Genomic DNA, 22104 nt, shown 5'->3' with positions numbered 1-22104 from the left:
GATTTTTCACTTGTAGATTTGTATTACAAATCTTTGATACATTATTTAATTTTATACTTTCTTGCCTGTTTATATGTAAACTATTATGAATAAAAATAGCTGAATTTAAGTTCGGACTTAGGCGTTCTCGTAGGACTCATAGGGTAGACGATTGTGCCCTAAAAATACAAAAACAGTTTGACAAATCGAGTAAAAATTATTGTGCTTGGATGCATAATAAAATCACTGAACAATATGACGAGAATCGTGTTTGTTACTTTAAAATTCGTTTTGCAAATAAATACAGAAAAAACATCAGCACGTATTTTGCAAAGAGCTACGCAAATAAAATGCGGTTAACAATGTTATATATTTAACACTTTCGCGACGCAGTGAATTATTTATAGCAAATAGAATATAGATATTAATTCAATACGCAAACGACTTTTTATAGGAACACATCGCGAAAACACGTACTCATGATCATCATCACGTATTCACTTGATGTAGTTACTGTCGGCAAATACGTGAGAAAATTCCTTCAAACGCTACTAAGACACTCCTAGATATTTTCTAGTTATTGAAATAATTGAGCTGCGTGTGTCATTCGCCACTTCCTAAAGAAACCAGCACAGCGTGAAACATTACGTGAGGTAACGTAATGCCAACTTTGCCAGTAAATATCACTCGATTGTAATGCAATAGTTCTTGACCTCAATCCATTTACCTATCGATCTCATTTTACCATTATAATTGTATTTATTTGGTATGAACACTATCAAAATATATTAATTATTAGAGAATTAATCAAAATCTTAGATTAAATAAAAGACAATTCTTGAAATATTATCTTTTTATAGTATAAGCAGCTACCTAAAGTCGTTAAAACAGTGAAAAGACCGCATTTAAAGATGCGTTGTCTAGCTTTAATCGTCCAAGAAGGGAAAAGGATATTTCTCCTTCCTATGCGAGAACCTATCGTCCCCTATCAATTTAACCTCTCCTTTAAATCAATTCCTTACATTTAAAGAGTAGGAGGGGGAGAGGACTAAAATTAGGCCTCTAGCGCGCATATTAATTTGTGATTTTCATTGCTTCATTAAACAACCATTATTACAAGCCACCGCTTGATTTGGATAACTTAAAACAGCAGGTAAAAGCTAATAATTTTGAATGAAACGGACTGAGTGCAACGTCGTCTTTAAAGTAATTTTATTGAATTGGCGTACACGTCAAAGGTACGAGATTTACGAGACGATGACCCTAAAGTTCATCGAATCGAGACGACTGCCGGTATAAATTAATCTAAACGACTGCTTTTACCCGTTCACTTAACAGGTAAAATGTTGAATTTTATAGCGAAAGAAATGTAGAATTTCTACAGTCTTCTCTGTTATTTGAGGAATTGCAACCACTACTGAATTCCATACTATGTTTGTATACTTAATAAGCCGTTTATTATTAAGTAAGATTTAATGTTTGTATTAGGTTACATTATATAATATGTCTTTTCTTTTTATCTCTAATAACGGTAAAATTTTACATTTTCACATTTGATTCAAATTTAAAATTTCATTAAAGTGTACTGGATGATAATTTACTATGGGTATTCTGGTGCGATGCAATTTAAAAAGTAAAATATACAAAATTGTAAGAAAACGCATTAGGTATCCGTGGAGGCAGAAACTAGTTTGTAACACAAAAGACTGTAGAGTACACTTTCATAAGAGGATTGTCAATTTATTTCTTCGTATATCACTTGATGTAATAGATGTAGTAAGAAAGGGCCTTTGTAATATAAACTCGGTAGAGCAGAATGGAACACTTATTACTGTTTAAGAGAAAGCCTTTATCGTGTGTAATGTTGTCGAGTAGAGAAAACTAGAAAATAAATTGGATAAAGTTGTATTATAGATTCATATATTAAGGCGCTTTGCAGACTTATGTTGCTGCAAATGACAAAAAGCTGTGTCTATTTATATATATATATAACTCAAATAGTATAACTATAACTAAATGTTCGTTTACTCCGATCGACATATACATATATATGTCGAATTCTGACGATTGTCAATTGTTTTAGCTGGTGCAATATTAAACCGTGCTGTTAAAAGTTATAAGTTATCAGCCAACATCTTTAAAGAGAAACTATTACAATTTTGACAGTTTCTAAAAATAATGTAGCTTCGTGTGTGGAGTACCTTATAATACACAGTATATATGCGTTATAATACTAACTTGATTGAAGTGTGGGCTCGGCTTTGAATAACTTTGTGCAGCGTTGCCTTGAGGTGGCTTTGATGTGTTGTGTATCTCAAATACAAACTAATAACATAGAATATTCCAGATCTCCTGGGTACTATCTCTATATCGCTAGTGTATAAATCTGAATTCATTGTAACATGTAACTTGCTATTCGTAAAACCTGGTGTCACATCGATAGTTTAACTTAAATAAATTATTAAGTGACTATTTAATTAATCTACCAAAATAATACTATAAAATATATACTAAAACTAAACCAAACTAAAAATAAAACTAAATAATATAAAAAGGGATACTATACTTAAAGATAATCTTTAATCTTGCTCCAAACTAATATTATAAAGACAAATATTTCGATGGATATTTCTTAGAAGATATCGCTACAACGGCTGCATGAATCTCGCTGATATTTGGCATAGATGTAGAACATATTATCGGTAAGAATACATAAGCTACTAATTATTATTTTCTTATTTGTGTGCGTGCGCAATCGCGGGCGACAGTTTTGGTTTTAATTTAATTGGCAATATTGTTGACCATTATAACTGCAGATTAGTTCGAGATATTATTTAACATATATGTATATGTATTCAAATGTTACAAGTATTGTGCTTTGCTATGTTGTATAGTGACCCTGGTATTAGAAGCGTACACAACAATGACAACTGGTTGTTCATATGAAGTTGCACTTATTGTGCAAACGGCTTTGTGTTTTGTTTCGGAGGCGTTGAGAGAAATCTTGCATAATCTTGGTCATGGGTTTGTGATTGTCTTTTAGTAACTTATTTAAAAATGTTTTATTAAATATTATGTACTAATTACAGTACAATCGCTTTGTTAAGTAACATTTTTTCAGGTGTTTACATAAAGCTATATAAAAAAATTAATGTAGAGATAAATTTAAGTATATTATTTGTTTTATATATTAGTTTAAAAATTTTGTATTGTAATTGTTTCGCAAACAGTTTAGTGAAAGCTGTTCGTAGCGAGCTTTACTTAGAACTTGATTACGTCCTGTTTAGAGTAGCGTGCACAGGAATGTGACACCATTCCACCTGGAGGCCGTTCGTATCTTGTTTAGTTTTGCCTTGTTTAATAAAATTTAAACACAATAGATGTTTGTGTCGTGTTTGGCTCGTGAATATTTTACTATATTGGTAGTTAATTTTTGCTCAAGCTCAAATTGCAGCTTTTGTTATGTTTTTAGGTTAAAATGTTTAAAAGGGATTTAAGATACATTCGTTGTCACATACTTTTAAATGTTATTCAATTAGTCGTATGTTACTTTTTAAGTACCAATTATACTTTTATTTATTTATCTAGACCATATGTATAATTGTATTCATTTGCTGTGTCTATACACGTGAAGATAATAAATAATCCTGTTAACTTTATCAACATAGACGCAGTGGACGTTGATGAAATGCTGTACGACGCTGTATTACATTCGTAATGAAATTCGTAAATGGGTTTGTTTATATCGTTATCTATCTTTTCGTACATAACAGAAAAATTCTTCATCATATTACCAAAACAATTGTGTCTTGTAAATGAGCCTTAACTAACGCTTGGCATTAAATGAAACAAATCTATATTGAATAGTTATTTCGTGCATTTGTTACAGTACAAATCAAAAGCAATGGAACAGCTACATACAGTCGATTTCTGAGACCAAAATTCAGGCATAATAAACACACATTGTTATCTTTGGTTTTTCAAAGATAATGATAGGGATGGAGATATGTTTTAAACTGAGATCTTAGTCCAGAAACCTATGATAAAAGATCTTTTACTTCAGCATTGTGTTTTGTTTTTGGTAGAATTCAAAAAGTTCAATATTTAAAATTTTATGGTATTAACAATAAACCCACAGGTTCCAGGCTAAAGATTTTCCTTAACGTATGATAGGTCGTTTCAATAAAGCTGCATTATTGGTTGCATTCCTGCGAGGTGAACGACAGCGAGCCTTGTTGTGAGACAAGGTCGATCTAGTGAAGGGGAGACCCACCTACAGCGACACAAAATATTCTAGATTAATAAGTGTTTGTACCTGACCGGTAGTCACTTCCTTATAACGATGTTTTAATTGAATTGAATTAAACAATGAAAGAGGTATCAATGTGACATACATTTAAGTAAACTGTTTGTATGTAAATAAATATGTGCATGTGCATACTAAGAATACTTGTTAAATGTAATACATTTGGTTTCTTTAGAAAATTTAAACAAAGCTGTACGAATAAAGTTGTAAACTCTCTAGAACTAATTCTAGGAATTCAACTATTAAGTTATAGATACTTGTTACTGTAATTACTACGGTTATGTTAAATATAATAACAATAGCGTATTTCAATTTCTTAATCCAGTTTGTTTCAGTGAAGTCGACTTAATAATTAAGTCAGATTAACATTTTCTTTGAATTTTGTCCGTGTTCATATTTAAGGAACAAATGAATATTAGCTCAAAATGTTTTCACAATTCTTAGAACTATATTGAATGTATTAGAAACATCGTGATCATTACTAGAGTAAACTTTGAAGGTGAACGTGACAAAACCACCGTAAGGCGCCGTTAACCTAAATATTGTTATGAATAATAATTATAAAAACCTACATCGATGTTGGACAAACGGCACACGTGTCGAATCGGTTTAGTTATGGCGACAGTAGGCTATCTTAACGGCTATCGGCGACGCTCTACCGTTATACAGATTCCACGGCGTTTCCTAAATACGTATATTATACGACGTGAATGCAAATCGCTCGGTATGTAGGTTAGCTAATGCCGGATCGTCCGCACCATGGTGATTTCCAGCTAAAGGATAATTAGCTTAAGGTTTATTGCAACCTTAATCGTTTAGTTTTGCAATTCGAATATTACCGTATCCTAACCTAGAAATGGATTACTGGATAAAGGAATGAACAATACCGTTTGAATACGTAACGTAGTATTTTATAAATATATTGATTATCCTCAAATTTGTAGAAACACATACACAAGTGCTTTTTTTTTATAAAATATGAGCAGATTTTTGTAAATTTATTAATATTTCTTGTACCATTCCAACTACGCTCTATGCTTGTGCCAGGACGTGGTTACGACAATAGTCGAAAAACGGGATTCGAACCCCAACTTCGTGATCGGAAATCCGTACCCTTAACCGTTACGCTATTGGCACTTAAATTGGCGCTTTACAATTTAAGATTTTATGTTTTTAGTGTTGAACTAGTGAGAAACATGTCATATAATTCTAAACTGTAATACATTTAAAGTAGATTAAAAATTAATAAAGAGTGTCGGCAACTTTCTACATTATAATAGAACGTTTGCGGGTAAATGCAGTAAAACTTGTCCGTCGTTAGTGCATGTAGTCCATGTACCGCGAGTAGGTATCGAGATCAGTTGGCTTTGGTTATGTTGCGTCAACGTTGAAGCGTTCCGTTGAAACTGGAAAAGTAGTACGCGGCTGAACGCACACCGCAAGTTTAGATGTTACGCATCTTTGCGCTTTCCCACCTCTTAGGTGGTTAATTGTGAATATATTCAATATTTACTCGGATGGAAGAGTTCATATCATTATATATTTGTAATACATAATAATTAATAGGAGTATAGCTGATATAGTGTTGGTATTATAAGATATTAATTGCTTTTAAAAACTATAATACGTAACCACGCATTAGGTTTACAGATTTCCTACAGATGATATTCAATTGCATAGAAACTAAGCAGTAGTTATATAAGCATACTTATAGCCGCAATATGTTACATTTGGGTAGTTGAAAATCTACTTTAGATTAATTAGGAATGTATTTTTGCTCTTTATTTATACTGCAGCACTACAGTCTGGAATTAACATAATATTTTACCGCACTGCACCGAAACATCAAAAGTTAGGTTATTTTTAAGGCAACTAACAACACACAGCTGTGGTTTGCAACGCGTGAAACCAGAGAGCTGTGTTTGCTTCGCAACCAATTAATGTCCTGACTTTGCTAACAGAGCTTGGTATAGTTTGTGAAAACTTTTTGCACAAAAATATAACTGGATTGTGTTGGGCCGAGGTCATATTTATGCAAAAAATACTGGGGAAAAGAGACTTTTATAATGAAGTAATAGGGTTAACCAATGTTTTCGTAGTTAAAATAATTTTTAAGCATATTATTAAGTTATTTAAAACACAAAAGATGTTGTATAAATTAAATATCCTTAAATAAATTACGTCTCTATCGGTGTATTAACAAAATTTTGATTTTAATCAAACACTTTTTTATCAGCATATCATATCAGAATTCCAACAGAAATCAATCCCAAAAGGTGAAAATTTGCAATTCCCAACGAGTAACCAAAGACAAATTACAAAAATTCGTTTACTAATGAAATAAACGCCATGTCAAATAGATCGAAAAGCTTTGGCGATCAGTATTGGATTACCTTTTACGTTTTGTTAGTAGAGTTTTATTCAATAACGTGTCTTAAGCGTTTGTAATAAAGACTTGTGTCTTATTTTTTGAGCAGCAAGTTAACTTTTTGTTAGAGTATTGCGCTGAATCGTTCGTACGGAGTACGGAAACGCGAAATCTCTCTAGATAATCGAATTCATTAGTACTCTTTGTGCTTCAAATAGCCCAGAAGGACAATCTCGTCCCCGTCGTTTATCTATTTATCATCGAAGTCGGAGCGACTAGTGGATTAATAAAGTTCATATAAAACATTTTTTCTGTTAAAAAATATCAATGTTATATGAAGTAAACTTATTTTTAATTTAATTAATTAATATATTAAATAATTTAATACAAACTATTTAGATAAAAAAGATTCGTGCGATCCTGCCAGGATTCGAACCTGGAATCTTCTGATCCGTAGTCAGACGCGTTATCCATTGCGCCACAGGACCCATGATAAACAGTTTAAAAGTTTGGATAGTAAAGTAATAACGGGTGACTATTACTATAAGACAGTTATAAACGCACTACGAGGTTAAATAGAAAAAGGTTTAGAGAATGTCTAAGCGCATTCCTTTCCATGAAGGGCATCAAGTGACGAAGATAGTGTCGAGAATAGATCCAAGTAAATACTTTAAGTGTTAGTAGTAATATGGACAGAAATAGATATAAAATATTTTATCTTTTTCCATTTAAAGTGCACATAATTACTAAAGGTAAAATTTACTGTTCCTTATTCTATGCTAAAATTATAATAGTAACATGTCTTAGATAATTTGATATGCTTTATTGTATATGATAAAATAACATAATTGATATTCATTTTATACATTTTAAAAAGTAACCTTATTTATTGTTTTATTGAGCAATTACTGCGAAAGGAAATTTGCAATTAGCCAAGCAAACGCATAGTTAAATTTTGCCTATTTGCTTCAAATAGCTGCCAATATGAGGCGTGTTGAAAGCGCGCACGCGACGCGCCTGACCCCCTTCTCGCTAACGGACAACCGTTGCTTGCGATTCGAACCGGCCAACTATAAAAAGTTCTATATGGGACGTGGTATAAGCAACTTAGAACATAAGAAACCTAAGCTGTAATCAGAACGAAAGAATTCTAGATTTGAATTGCTGAACAACATGAAAACGTCTACTTGTAAATTTCTTGGTGAAGATAATTCAATTCCATTACAATGTTAATTGTATCGAATAAGTTATTAGAAATTTTATTTTGAAAATGACTGTAGGTTTTAGTGACGTGCGGAATTTTTCATGTCACATACCGCACTACAGCATGTGTCAAAGTGGCACAGATGTCGCGTATTCTACCGAACTTCTATCTTTAACCGCTTTGTCGCACTTGTCGATGCTATTACGTAAACAAACAAAATCCGCGCTACAAACAACACCATCGGTTACACGCGAAAGTAAAACGCCAATCTCGTGTTTGTGCAAACCTAAAACGTTCCTAATTTCATTTAACTTCTATCTGGAATTGCGACGGAATTTAAATTGTTACAGACGCCAGCATTCTGCAGTCTCCAGAACTACCGCTCGATTCCGGCTTCCCCTTTAATTTAATTTTTGCTGCAGCATATTTACGGGCACCGTTTCCCGAATTAGCGTCTAATCCGAGTTTCTCCCTAACTTTTTTAACTGTGGATTGCGCGGGAAAGCAAATTGGAACCAGAATAAATTTTAACAGCTCATAAAGAATGTGAAGTTTTGCAAGCACCTCATTTTCAAGTTGATATTTTTATGCTAATTATTATTTTCTTGCAATCAGAACAATATTTGAAACTTAGTTTTTTGAATATGCAAAGTTTTTTTTCATAAAATTTCAGTTTTTTAATAAAGTAAAATTTTTTAGCTAATTGTAACGTGAAAAAATATATCGCACGGATCACACATTAATATGGCTTGAAACATCCGTATATTTATTCTACTGAACCGCAATGTAGATGTACGATAATAAATTAGAGGAACGTCGCAGCGACATCCTTTTTCTCTTATCTTAAAGTGATCCGCTTTATCAAAGGGGATTGACCTTTATCATACATCATTGTTGGGAAAACTGTACCTTGTAATACGTAAGTCAGAAGCCGTGCCTTAAGTATATGTTTTATTTTATGATTAAGCGTGGGTTTCCGAGTTCAAAAGCTCTGTAAAAAACATATCGTCATCTCTGTCATTATCTTTGCCAACACAGAGATTACAGTATGTTTTCAACGGAGATATAGGACTCAGAAACACACGGTAAGTATAAAAGATTTGTTTAAGTATACAGTACGTAAGTTTAATGTCCTTGCAACATCGAAAGCTTTGCTAAGAGTTATGCGGTCAAATGACGCAATGTAATGCAATTAGCAACTAGTTTCGATTAACAAACGCCCACTGATAGCCTGATCTGTTGTTTAAAAATGTTACCTAATAGCACGCTATAATTAGAAAATGAACTGTCGTTACAAAAAGAATTTTAACGATAAAATTTGATTTGTTTTTTCGTATTCTGTAGTTTGTATTTAAAAAATTAACAACGATTATCTAACTTATAGTAAAATCAAAAAGTAAAGAGTATCCGTAGTAAAGATCGACATGGATAAAGATGACTAATTACATACATACGTAATATTTGCATTGAGTAAAAAATAATGATTTGTATCTAATGACAGCGGTGTTCTTAGTAATGTATCATGATTCTCAGTTAACTAATGTAAGTTAGTCAAGATAAAAAGCGTCATCCCGGGGCGACAAGTTGTTGACAAGATCTTTAGTCTGTAATAAGTCTTGTTACTTTTACTTTGTCATTTATGTCAAAGAACTACCCTTGCAAAGTGTGAGGGGTTGTAAGGCTCTAGTTCAGATAATAACGCGTAGCGCGACGTTGTTCGAAGGGTGTGGGGGGAGGTGCGCGGAAGGGGGGGGGAAGGAGGCACTCTAAACCGGTTCGACGTCGTCACAAGATGGTGCACTCGAGTCTGTCCTCGTTTGCCTTGCTTATAAGAACGGGTATTGTTTGTGTATCTGTTTGATATGAACTTTAAAACATTTGAAATATTCCACGATAATATTGTTTGATTTATGGTCGCAAAATTAAAATTTCCTACGAATTATTAATTTTAAATATCTAAAAATATAAACAGATTTCTGTGTTTAGATTAATCTGATTTAAAATTTTAAACTTTCGCATTTAAATGTTTATTACCTTCCAATTATATAATCTATTTGAATAGTTGCCGTAAAATTTTAACCAGACCCACTAATACAGTTTTGAAAATGTATTACGGTATCGAGTGACTTTCTACGCGCGCGTTGATGTCTTCCGTATGGAGTAGTGGTCGCACACTTTATCACTTAAATGTCACTTGAATAATATTCATGTTCGTTATCGACCGTCAAAAGAATTGCAGATGAGCCGGTCAACGAAACGTCATAAAAAATGTTGCCGGAAGAAAGTTGTCCAAGCGTACGAAAGCGGTTCCTCGGAATTTTCGTCGATACGCAGCGGTGCGGGCGCGGCCACACCGCACCTGAACCAAAAGTGTGTCACCGACTCCTCGATAGACGACCGATCGTCGGAACTTTCACATTACCTTAAATTAACACCCGATTGAGCGCTCGACGGTACGTCTAAACGCTACACATACACACGTATCGTGACAGATCTACGGGATGGTTTTAAAATGTGTCACCCACCTTATTAACGCCGCGAGGCGAAACGAAATCCAAAATCCGGTTATGCACTACAGGGGTTGGGGTTAACGCACGAGCACTGTGCTGCAACACAAACTCACCACACTAGAGTCACAAGGTCTGCCGCATTGTCGGCAGCCGGTGCGGTCACGACGGCCGCCAGATCAGTACTGAGGCTTTCTTCGAGACGACACGCGCGGGCGCAGGTAAGAATGAGACTACGCGCGCACTCACACAGACGCACATGTCGATGTGTGCGCCGTGAGCTGAGTAATAATTAGCTTTACTATTTTTTTTATTAGTTTGGAATACTGACTGTACGTCGTCTCTACTAGAAATATTTTTACCGCAGGTTTTTTACGCTAAATATATAAATAACTTTTATAGTTATAAAATACGCATCCAATATGTTCATTTAGTAACAAAAAGTAAATATTCGCATTTTAAAATAAAAGTGTATACTGTAAATTAATTACAAAGCATAAAAAGCGAAATCTAACCTTTTTGATGATGTTAGGTTGAAACGGTGAGATAAAATTTTTCAATTTCCCGAAAATATGAAATCGTAAATATTAAAGAATTAAATCGACTTTTTACCGCTGCTGTATTACCTATTATATATGGAGGTTACAGTTATGTGCTGCAGAAGGCAAGACAGACGTGCAGCGTACATATTTAATGCAGTCAAACACTTGAGGCAACGGCACGGAACCATTTCTACTCAGACAATCATTTTTTGAGCAACATAAAGAGCCAAAGAAAACGTGAAGTAAAGCTTAAGTTGGATGGCAAATTTTTGAATTTTTTTCCAGAAATGTTATAAAATGCTTTTATATATTTATTAAATTCTTTTCTCGAGTGTCATGATAAAACTATGTTTCACGTTTTTATTCAGAGATAAAGAAAATTATGAATTACTAGCTGTCGCCCGCGACTCCGTCCGCGCTGAATTAACTACTGTTTCTATGTGTTCTTCCGGACACTGTGTTCTACATCTATGCCAAATTGCAGTAAGATCCGTGCAGCCGTTTTGGATATACCTTCAAACAAACGTCCATCCATCCATCTAAACATTCGTATTTCTAGTATTAGTAAGACGATTTACAGTCAAAATCTAAATTGACAAGATAATACTTTTGTTACTACTAATGATGAATGAATCATATTTTGAAAGGTATTTATGAATGCAGTCATAAGTTTCTCCGGTACGTAACCTTGGTGACTGGCGAGAAATTAAGTGTACGACATTGATTCGCATATGCTTACGATTTGGCCGAGGAACGTATACTTTCTCCGTGTTCGTGACGTCACAACACGACACGTCAATATTTACTTATTTAAGGCGGAACTAGAAAATACAAATATTGGACTAACGTCTTCTCTTTAACTTTGTGAACTCAACTCGAATACTGAAGAGTTTGATGTGGAAATAATATTAAGAATTTATCTGTTGTAAACATTTATTTGAGTACTAACTCCATCCTCAATTAATTAAATAGCTAATATGATATATCAATAAAGGCTCTGTGAAATAATACTTTTAAAAAAATATGTAAAATTGTGTCTCCATTTTTATATATCTCACTAAATAATGAACGTTTTTTTTCTGTAGTATTTTACTATTTAAGTAAGCGTAAATTTATTATGAATTTAAGCTTTGTAGGTGTTCAGTAGACTGAAATAAATTAAGAGTCTAGCCAATTGATCGTTATTATCAATGACCTTGAAGATTGTATTACTTTTATTGTTATAATAATTGAAATAAATACAAAGTGATTATTCTCTCTCGGCTCATCATCGTTTATCATTAGTGGTGACAAAACTTAAACGGCTCAATCTTCACCAAATCATCTTACACTATAGTAAAGACTAGCTGTCGCCCGCGACTCCGTCCGCGTGGATATATAAAAAACTTCTCCCATCCATCCATCCACATCACATCCATCCACATCACATCCATCTAAACATTCGCATTTTTAATATTGTTAGTTAAATAAAAAGCAGCTCTTCAAGGCATAAATTCGAAAAAAAAATATAGTATCCTATGTCCGTCTCCTGGCTCTAAGCTACCTCCTCACCAATTTTTAGTCATATCGGTAAAGCCGTTCTTGAGTTATAAATAGTGTAACGAAAACGACTTTCTTTTATATATATAGATTAATCACAAGTTTTACTTTCTACGAACATTTCCATGTATTGAAATAAGATTTATTTGCATTTTCTGTGTTTTCACAGCCATTGCCAATGATGTAAGAGCTCTTTCTTTGTATTTCAATTTATCAAGCACGTAAGTAAATGTATGCGGAGCCATCTATGTTATTTAAGCTAATGTATTGTGTAGTTTATGTTAAATATAATATTTGTATGACTAGCTGTCGCCCGCGATTCCATCCTCGCGGAATTAATAAAAAACATAATTAGTAGCCTATGTGTTCTTCCAGATCATATATGCCACACAACCAGATATGTATGCCAAATTTCATTAGGATCCGTTCAGCCCATCTAGTGTTACTCTAAAACAAATATCCATCCATCCATCCATTCATCTAAACATTCGCATTTATAATGTTAATATTCTAGGAATAATACTTTTAATTAATCTATTGTTTGTAGAACATTTTTAAATAAAAAAAATAGGGTCCTTCAAGAAGCGAGCTTATCACTTATCTCAAAGGTCGGCAACGCATCTGCGGTTCCTCTGGTATTGCTGATGTCCATGGGCGTCGTTGAACACCTCGGTGTTCCCGCTGCTCGTTTGCCCCCTTCTGTTATAAAAATACACTGTATGTTAATTTCATATCTGAGTTATTTCATTTTATTTTTATTATATATGTTATATATAACTATATACCTATTTGAAATACCTGTCGTCATAGATACGGATTCATTAAAATGCAATGATTTCTAATGACTCATTTATGATAATTGTTAATAACGAGAAGCAAACAGGTTTTCTTAATAAATTTTTATTCCATTAGTGTGCTAATATTAAAAACCTTGTTACTGACGCCATTTTGTTACCAATTTTAAAAAGCTGTCGCAAATTAAGTTTTATGACACTTCCTTGCAGCTTTTTATCAATTAATGTGATAGTTGTCTATCAGTGGAATAATTTTAGTTACCTTTCCCTACTGGTCTTTTCTTAGATGGGCAGAATTATATAAGAAAAGCAAGTATCCACTCGAATGCGTCCTCTCCTCCGTCGATTAAAAGTAGGCAATGCATCTGCAATTGCTGATGTCTAAGGTCTACGATCGCATCGCTATTTCGGCGAATTCATGTGACCGCTCGCTCGTTTGCCTCCTTATGATGTAAAACAATCACAAAGCTAAAATTTTACATTAGTAGTTTCATCATACTAATCATACTAATATTATAAATGCGAATGTTTAGATGGATGTTTGTGTGAAGGTATCTTCAGAACAACTGCATGGATCTCGCTGAAATTTGGCATAGAAGTGGAACATAGCCGGAAGAGTTAATAAGCTACTAATGCAGTCTTTATTTTAATTCCACGCGGATGAAGTCGCGTGCAACAGCTAGTTTGAGACAAAAAAAGATAAGACAATCGGCTTTGGTGTAAACCATGTTGATATTTCTGTCTCTAAGTGTGGAGTTATGTTCCCGAGTCCCAGAAAGCGGTGACTTTCTCTGATCGCGTCGACTAAGTGTTACAATGCATTAGGGAAGCGAGGTCGAGTGACATGCCTTTGCGTTTGTATATTTACGGTACTTTGTACACCTAACAAGAACTGAAGATGGTACAAAAAAAATGTAATTCTGACGTCAACAGTTAAAAGCCTGACATGAATTTAACGGAGAAATTAAATAACAAGCATTTTTATGGTGTTTAAATTTGATAAAAATAATTTATATATGGTTTACGATTTTTTATGTTTTATGTTTAAAAGAACAAAAAATATTCTCGTACAAATCAAAAACTATCATGTTGTTATTTCTCTCAGTAATGATTCATCACCACTATAAACTTGTCCTTATTCCTACAGAGGATCGCATGGTATGTGATATTCCTCCATACATTTCTATCAGCCGCCATATCTGAATTAATTACTTTCTTACGCATATTATCTTTCACACGATCCATCTATACTTTCTTTGGTCTTCTTTGAACTCTTATAAATGATTAGATTAAATAAATTCAGTATCATATTTCAATTTGACCAACTTTTTATTTGAATGTGATAAAATGAAAAACTGGCAAAAATGAAATAACTACGACGAAACAGTATCCTTTGTTTGCAGTCAGAGCGAAGTACTATCGGAATTTTTGATTATTCAGCGTCGCTATGGAAATTATTCAATCATTTATCTGTGCTGAATTTTGTAGCGACAACGGTTATTAAATTACAACGGCTGGCCAACGGCTTTTGTTTATTTCGGTATCACCGTACATAAGTTTCCATTGGCGAAAAGAATGTACAAAAACATATCGCTGTGTCTGTTTTTTCAGAGAGTAAAAAAGGGATAACGATATGTTTTTAAAAATGTTTTTAATTGTGAAAACTCTTGGCATATACTAGTGCATAAAATTTTATAGTAGATTTGTTATTAATAATTATAAATGTTTAGAATAGGTTTCCTTTTATAGAAGTTCGATAATGTGCATTTTTGTGTATTAACTAGCTGTAGCCCGCGACTCCGTCCACGCGGAATTAAAAAAAAAACTTAATAAGTAGCATATGTGTTCTTCTAGATTATGTTCTATATGTGTGTCAAATTTCAGCAAAACCTATTTAGACTTTCTGGAGACACCTTCAAAGAAACATCCATTTATCCATCTAAATATTCGTATTTATGATATTAGTAAGATATATTAATAAATTGTATCTTTAATTTTCTTTATGCTAAAGTTATATACTTGTAGATAATTGTTGAAGTAGTATTCCAAATAGCATTTGTCATTTTAATAACTTAAGTATAGGTAATGTTGATCTCATCTTAAAGGTAGATAAATAAATACTTCCTAGAAATTTTGCGATGATAAATTTTTAAAGACAGTCGACTGGCCGCATATATTGCAGATGATGGATACACGGAACCGATATGATTTATGTTGCGTGAATAGACAAAAAAAAAACTGCGCACGTACGTCTCAGTACTACCGTGTATAACAATTTGAGCTAAATTATGATAGTCTATTTTTTAAGACATTTATACGGAAATTCAGAGTTATTTGCTTTGCATATTTATCGTAATCTAAATATATATGTAGGCCAATGATTCGGCAGGCGCCATCTTTGTTTTTGATGTCGATAATAATTTAATTTCGGCATTTACGTACAAAGGAAAATTGAAATTCATCTTATAACTTTTTGCGAAAAGCGTTTAAATTTACTTGTTCTGAAAGCAATTTCTTGAGAGTTATTACGTCGTCTATGGGTTAAAATGTGTAATGTAAATAAATCTCCGTCGACTCGATCCTTGCTTAAAACTGAACAGTTCCAAAATGCTTTATTAGTTTTCCATAATTATTAACCTTGAACATGTCGCTCAAAATATACATAATTTGACATATTTATTTTCAATGTATACTTATATTTCATACAATGTATTGTGTTTTTAGATTTTGTTGGATGACCGCATCTTACTTCTTACTAATATTATAAATGCGAATGTTTGGATGGATGTTTGTTTGAAAGTATCTCCACAACGGCTGAACGGATCTCGATGAAATTAGGTGCACATGTAGAACATAGTCTGGAAGAACACATAGGCTACTAATTATGTTTTTGTTTTTAAATTCCACGTGGAATTTGTAAAAATAAAATTACGATGACCACAACAATTTTTCTTTAAAAGATATATCCTTATAATAATCTGAGGTTAAATTATGTTTTCTGTTATCTTGAAGTATATTTCTTATCCGAAAATAAATGACAAAAGCATTTGAGGCTTCCGTTGTCTGCGAACGTGACAGGGGCAGAGCTCAAGGGAGGTAGTTAATTAGAAACTTTTTAGACAGCGCGGTGGCTGAGTGCGTGCATTAGTAACTATTTTTCTCAGGAGACTGTAATAAAATGACATTACCAAGGTCTCTTTGTTTTCTAATTTTAGTAAAAGTTTAGTTTAAGTTCTGGAATTAAGTGTGAATTTATACTATTGGATATTTTAGTAAGATTTAAAGTTTGTTTTAAATTTTGGTTAATTGTTTGTTAAATATATATTTGATTAAATATGTAAATTTTATGACCTAAGTGAATTAAAATCTGTTGCTAATTTGATTGAAATAATTTCAGTCTGGTTAACCGTAAATAAAACAAAATGGTCAACCACAAATTACTTTAGTATGGCATTGGAAATAATGTTATTTGTACGGTTTGAGACGTGATTTTAAATATGGTATAAAATTGTTACCAACTAGGTATGCAATACGGTGTAATTTTATGTCAAGGTCTTATAAGTTATGAGTATGCGACTAATATGTTACCTCAAAGGTCATAGACAAATGGCAGAGCGTGCGTCATGCCAACAAATTTGTAGATTAACGACTTTTTTTCCCATTTTTATATGTATACTATATGTGGCCAGCGACTCTATCCTCGCCGAATTAAAAAACAATTAGTAGCCTATGCGTTTTTCTAGACTATATTGAGCCGTCACGGAGATATCTTCAGATAAACACTATTCATCAATCCGTCTAAATTTTAGCATTTATAATATTAGTTAGATGTTGAAGGGATAAGTCCAGCTCAACTGAAGAAAGACGACAAATCTGAATACCGTCATGAATTTACATTTTTTCTTTTTCGCTTGGCCTTGTGGAGAAGGAGCCTCTTTTGCTAATACTTAATAGTAATTGGTCTTGATAAAACGTGTGTGATCTTCCGTTCACTCTATCTACATTGTAACAAATACTTAGTTCATAAATACTTTTGCCAATTCGTCATATTCATTAAAAATATTAAGTTGATGCTATATCTAGAACTCATCATTATTATGTTGCATATTGTCTTTGTAGATTTGTTTTTCAAATGTTCTGCTACTTATAATATTTTCTCCGAATTGCAATTTGCAATTCCAAACAAATACAATTGAAAGAAAACTTCAATATAGAGATAGAACAAAGCGATAGAGAATAAACGAATTGTTTCCATCAGCTATTTCAAGTTTTGAAAAATGAAATAAAAATTTTGGTTGAAATATTCGATGAAAAATTTTAAGGCATGATCTCTTTTAACCGTTCTGTTTGTGAAAAACGAAATCAGAGAAAAGAAATATGGAGTGTTAAAATAAAATCAGAATTCTAGACAGCAGTATAACTTTGCATTTTAGAACAAGCTCGAGTATATAATTCGCAATTCTGTTCAAAGTGATATACCTGTATCGCCAAGTGTTAAAACATTTAAGAAATAAAATTAAAAATGTTTTTCTTTTTTATTAAAATTTTGTGCTTACTCTGTCAAATTATTTCGACTTTAGCATTTCGTATTTAATAAAAATAGTAGCAGATTTTTGTAACTGAGCTCTAGACTAGTGCTAGGATATTGTTTACAACAATAGTCGAATGGCAGCATTCGAACCCCCGACCTCATGATCGGAAATCCGTACATTTAACCATTAGGCTATTGGCGCTTCAAAATTCATTGTTACTCATGCTGGGTTGAGCTAGCAGGGGTGACAAACCTTTACGTATTAATGTTTCGTTTTATTAGAGAAATTTTTTAATAGGATCATAGGTGTAAAATATTTTTGATTTTCTGATTTTTGGGAACATTCTGTAACGTAGGGATCACTCGAAATTGCACAGCATATCATCTATTTAGCACTTTTAATAAATTAAATGAACTGTGACGTGTCTAAAAATATTGTGCCATTGGTTTGCAATCTCTGAGTTAGATATATATATATTTGCTCACGTCGCTCGACGCCTTCCTTCTATGTTTGTAAAGTATGCCTTTGAAACTGCATGCACTGGATTTACTTGCTCTCGTATTGAATTTAAGTGGGAATGCGTGCGGAAATACATACCCTTGACTTTGTGAACTGCAACTGCATCGAGTAGCACATCTTGCCGCATTGAAAATACCATTGCAATGACTACACTAGCAGAATAATATAATGTGCCGTTTCCTACTTATAAATAAAAGCAACGTTGCTTTTTGAACATTTCAAATAAGTTTTCTGTCATTTAGTAAAAAGGGTGAAAAAGTAAAGTTTAAATCTTTAAATAAAATACACGACGGTAACTGGACGAGTCATCAATCAAGTCATGTAGCATTTTATACTAATAAATGTCAAGACTAACAAATTTTCAAGTAATCGTTCGAAAAAAATCGATAAATCGAACATACATAAATAGTAAGGATAGAAAATAATATGCAAATATTGAAATTAATTGTAATAAAAGCAAGATCAAAGAGAGCTTGGGAGCTAACTAATTACGTTCGTAAAACTAATTGATCGCTTTGCTGGGAGCTCAATTAGGAAACGCTTTGTGGTAGACTAGAGGGCAAGAGCGAACGGAGCAGACACGATAGTTTAGTAAATACATTTAGCTCGATTCGCAATTTAATTAAATTATAGAATAAAATGGAATCAAATAAAAGATCCTCAAACCATTTAAGGTGGCGATGTTAAATTATTTTCGATTCAATGAGTCAAGATTAAAAATGTTATAAAGCGTTTGTTCCATTTATTTAATCGATATTCTTGAGTTACAGAGCGGAAAACTAAGAACCAAGAATTATTTATACCATTCTGTACTTTAAAAGTGGCATTTCAGATCAAAAATAATAACATATAAAATCAGGCGAAAATTTTATTGATTTAGCGCCTAGATTATTTTATTAGCAAAACTCGAATAGAAATATTTGCCAAATTTATATAACGTGTCATAATGAAACTTCGATTCATTCATTTAATTTATAACTACATGTATGGTTTTATATTCTTTCTTATAATAAAAAAGTGTTGATAGAACACGATGAAAGTTGTAAAACTAAAGGTCAAGCCCCGAGGTAAAATTAATTAAGTGAAGATAGTGTCGCCAGCTTACGACGCGGCTTACCAATTTAGTCTGGAGTACTTGCTTTTTTAATAAGATTTCTATTCTGCTTAACTTCTTTTAACTACATTATAACTATAAAATCTTTTAAAGTAAAAGAGAATAAAATCACAGAGCTGCTGTACGAAAGTAAGCAAAAACGATTTGTTTTTTTTTTACTAGTTAAACAAACTTTAACAACTTACACAAAATATAAATATTTTTGCGATATTCCACACAGACATGCAAATTTTATTAATTGTATAGATATGATTCGTTTAACCTTTGTTTGATGTTTGTAATATTAAACGTTTATTTAATACGAGAGTTAAGATGTAATGTATAAATTATATTTTAATTCCTGGCCGAAGTATTGATTAAATATTCAACGTTTCATTCTATATTTAAATTATAATAAAAGCCCTATAGACCACAAGATTAAAATGCGGCTAGACTATTAGACAATTCCATAATTAAAAGCAAATAATTCATGATTGAAGTTGAGTTGATCTATTTGCATTGTTCCAAGTATTCAAATTTAGTTCTAGATAAAACTTGCAGAATTTCAAGGAACACAAGTAACAGACTCCTTTAGGAGATAAGTAAATCAATTTGTACAAGTATTTGAAAAGGACGTATCTTTTATGCTTAATTTCAAGCGAACCAACAAAGTTCTTTAATCTGATGACACCGACTTAACACTTTAAGCCCTTTTTAAGTTGAATTGTGTTGATTTATTTAAATGAACTTATTATTTATGTATAATCCTAATAATTTAAATTTTGAATTCAATATCCACAACGGTATTGTAGTGTAATAAAACACCTTAAATTTCTCTATAGCAGTTCTCTTTTGAGAGGATTCTCAGAAAGCTAAACCATTTCTGGGTATTTTATTGTTTTTTATACTCACATAAATACCTACTGTATAGATTCCTTTAGGTAGTATTTGGAATTTGTCACTTGGATTTTATAGAGAAATATATTTTATGACACTAAAGTTTGGTTTATTTTCTACTATTGTCTATGCTAGCCGGGATAGTAGTCGTGAAGGTTTATAAATACTTAAAGGATTTCAAACTATGTTTATATTGAACGGTAGCCAAGGTAGAATTACATCGGGGCCGTCGCTAAATATTTACGAAGTGTGGAATGCTTGACTCCTGCCTTTTATAATATTAACTCCTTCCAGACGAGCGCACATCCCAAGATCCCCAAGGAACCGCAAACAGCGTTCGGTTTCATTTAGCCTCGATGTGTTTACGACGCTCTGATATACATCGTACGTGGCTTAAGCTCTTTTATCTCCTTAGAAATGGGAATCTCGTTTCTGATGTTTTATACTTACGCTATTTCATTATTTGCGTACAGGAAGAAGTGTTTAAGTAACATGTAAAGGAAAATCTATTGTAAACAAGTTAATACTAGTATCTACTAGTACAGTATAGTACCAAGATAGAAGACCGTACATACGATTGGAAGACATGGATAAGAATCCAATGATGCTTCGAACTTCAAGGTTTATTTCAGGAGTAACTTAGAATCAATTGGTCAACAGATATTACGACTACACAAACCAGTAAAAATAATTTTCGTGAGGGTATGAGGACGAAAATTTCCGTTTCAATCATATTGGTATCTCTGTTTTGTCAAAGATAATGACAGGGATGAAGAGATGTTTTAAACGGAGATTTTGGTATGTAACACTCACGGATAGTCCGGTAAATAGAAGTGAGTAGCCTACAATATTTTGTGAAAAATTTCTATTTTCAAAATTGTGAACTATTTGTTTAATTAAGTTAAAATGTATGAAAGATTTATATTTATTGTTTTAGCAATTGAAATGTTTGTTCAAAGAGACAGTACAACTAATCGTAGTCTCGTTGTGATGCGGGACACGTAGCGTCGCCGTGCAATAGGTGTGTCTGCCATTATACGAACATCAGTCTAAATTTCACAGCGCAACAAATAAAAGTCGTTCTCGTAATGTGAAAACGGAAGTTGCTATTATTCAATTTACACAGTAAATAAGTATTGTAATTTTTTTTTATTTGCTATCGTTTAATTATAGATTTTGATTGTAATATTTGAAGGAATACAGAACTATTATTTGAAGAAAAAAAAATACTTGAATAGCCACCGCTTTTACCACGAATTGACTAATAGGAAAAATAGCAACCATTTTATCGAGAAATCAATTTAAACTTTAAATATAATTACGCAGTTTTATAATGTTTAATGTTTGGAGTTTGTTTTAACGGTGCGGTGGATTACAACGGGGTAACATATCGTAAAAATGTTTTGCAAATATTTTAGGAATGTCTCGACAGTTATATTGTTTACAAAATATTTGTGTTTCCGGAATTGAGATACTAATCATAATAACGAGTTGGACAACATGAGTCGTTTGAATTTATTTTTATTTTATGAACTCTAAATATTAGTCTGTTGGAAAACAAAAATATAAATAATTTCCTTTGATCTTTTTAGGTATTTCTAAATTATGGCTTTGTTTGTTTTTGTTATATAAATGTAATATAATCTTATTATAGTAAATAAGTTTTGATTTATATGGGTTCAATTTCTGAAACCCAATCTTGTTTTATTTCTAACTAGCTGTCGCCCGCTATTCCGTCCACGTGAATATATAAAAACTTAATTAGTATAGGCTATGTGTTCTTTCAGACTATGTTCTATACGTGTTCTATTTTTAGCGGATAGA

At 32.5% G+C, this 22104-nt stretch overlaps 1 protein-coding gene and 1 non-coding gene across 2 annotated transcripts in view; both read right to left on the bottom strand.

Annotated features, from left to right (window-relative positions):
- The window catches only part of uif (sushi, von Willebrand factor type A, EGF and pentraxin domain-containing protein uif), a 67020-nt gene extending 56455 nt beyond the window's left edge, over positions 1 to 10565 (bottom strand). Inside the window, exon 1 of the mRNA XM_013309258.1 lies at positions 10383 to 10565. The gene's annotated coding sequence lies outside the window, so the exon portion shown is untranslated. The remainder of the gene's footprint in view (positions 1 to 10382) is intronic.
- Positions 7069 to 7141, bottom strand: TRNAR-ACG (transfer RNA arginine (anticodon ACG)). The gene has a single exon. It is a non-coding gene; the product is annotated as a tRNA-Arg (tRNA).
- Positions 10566 to 22104: the final 11539 nt, after the last annotated feature.

Source organism: Papilio xuthus, unplaced genomic scaffold (genome assembly GCF_000836235.2).
Source record: "Papilio xuthus unplaced genomic scaffold, Pxut_1.1 DF827777.1, whole genome shotgun sequence".
NCBI classification, from domain to species: domain Eukaryota; kingdom Metazoa; phylum Arthropoda; class Insecta; order Lepidoptera; family Papilionidae; genus Papilio; species Papilio xuthus.
Note: the sequence above shows the minus strand (reverse complement) of the source record. Positions and strands in the feature narration are given on the sequence as shown.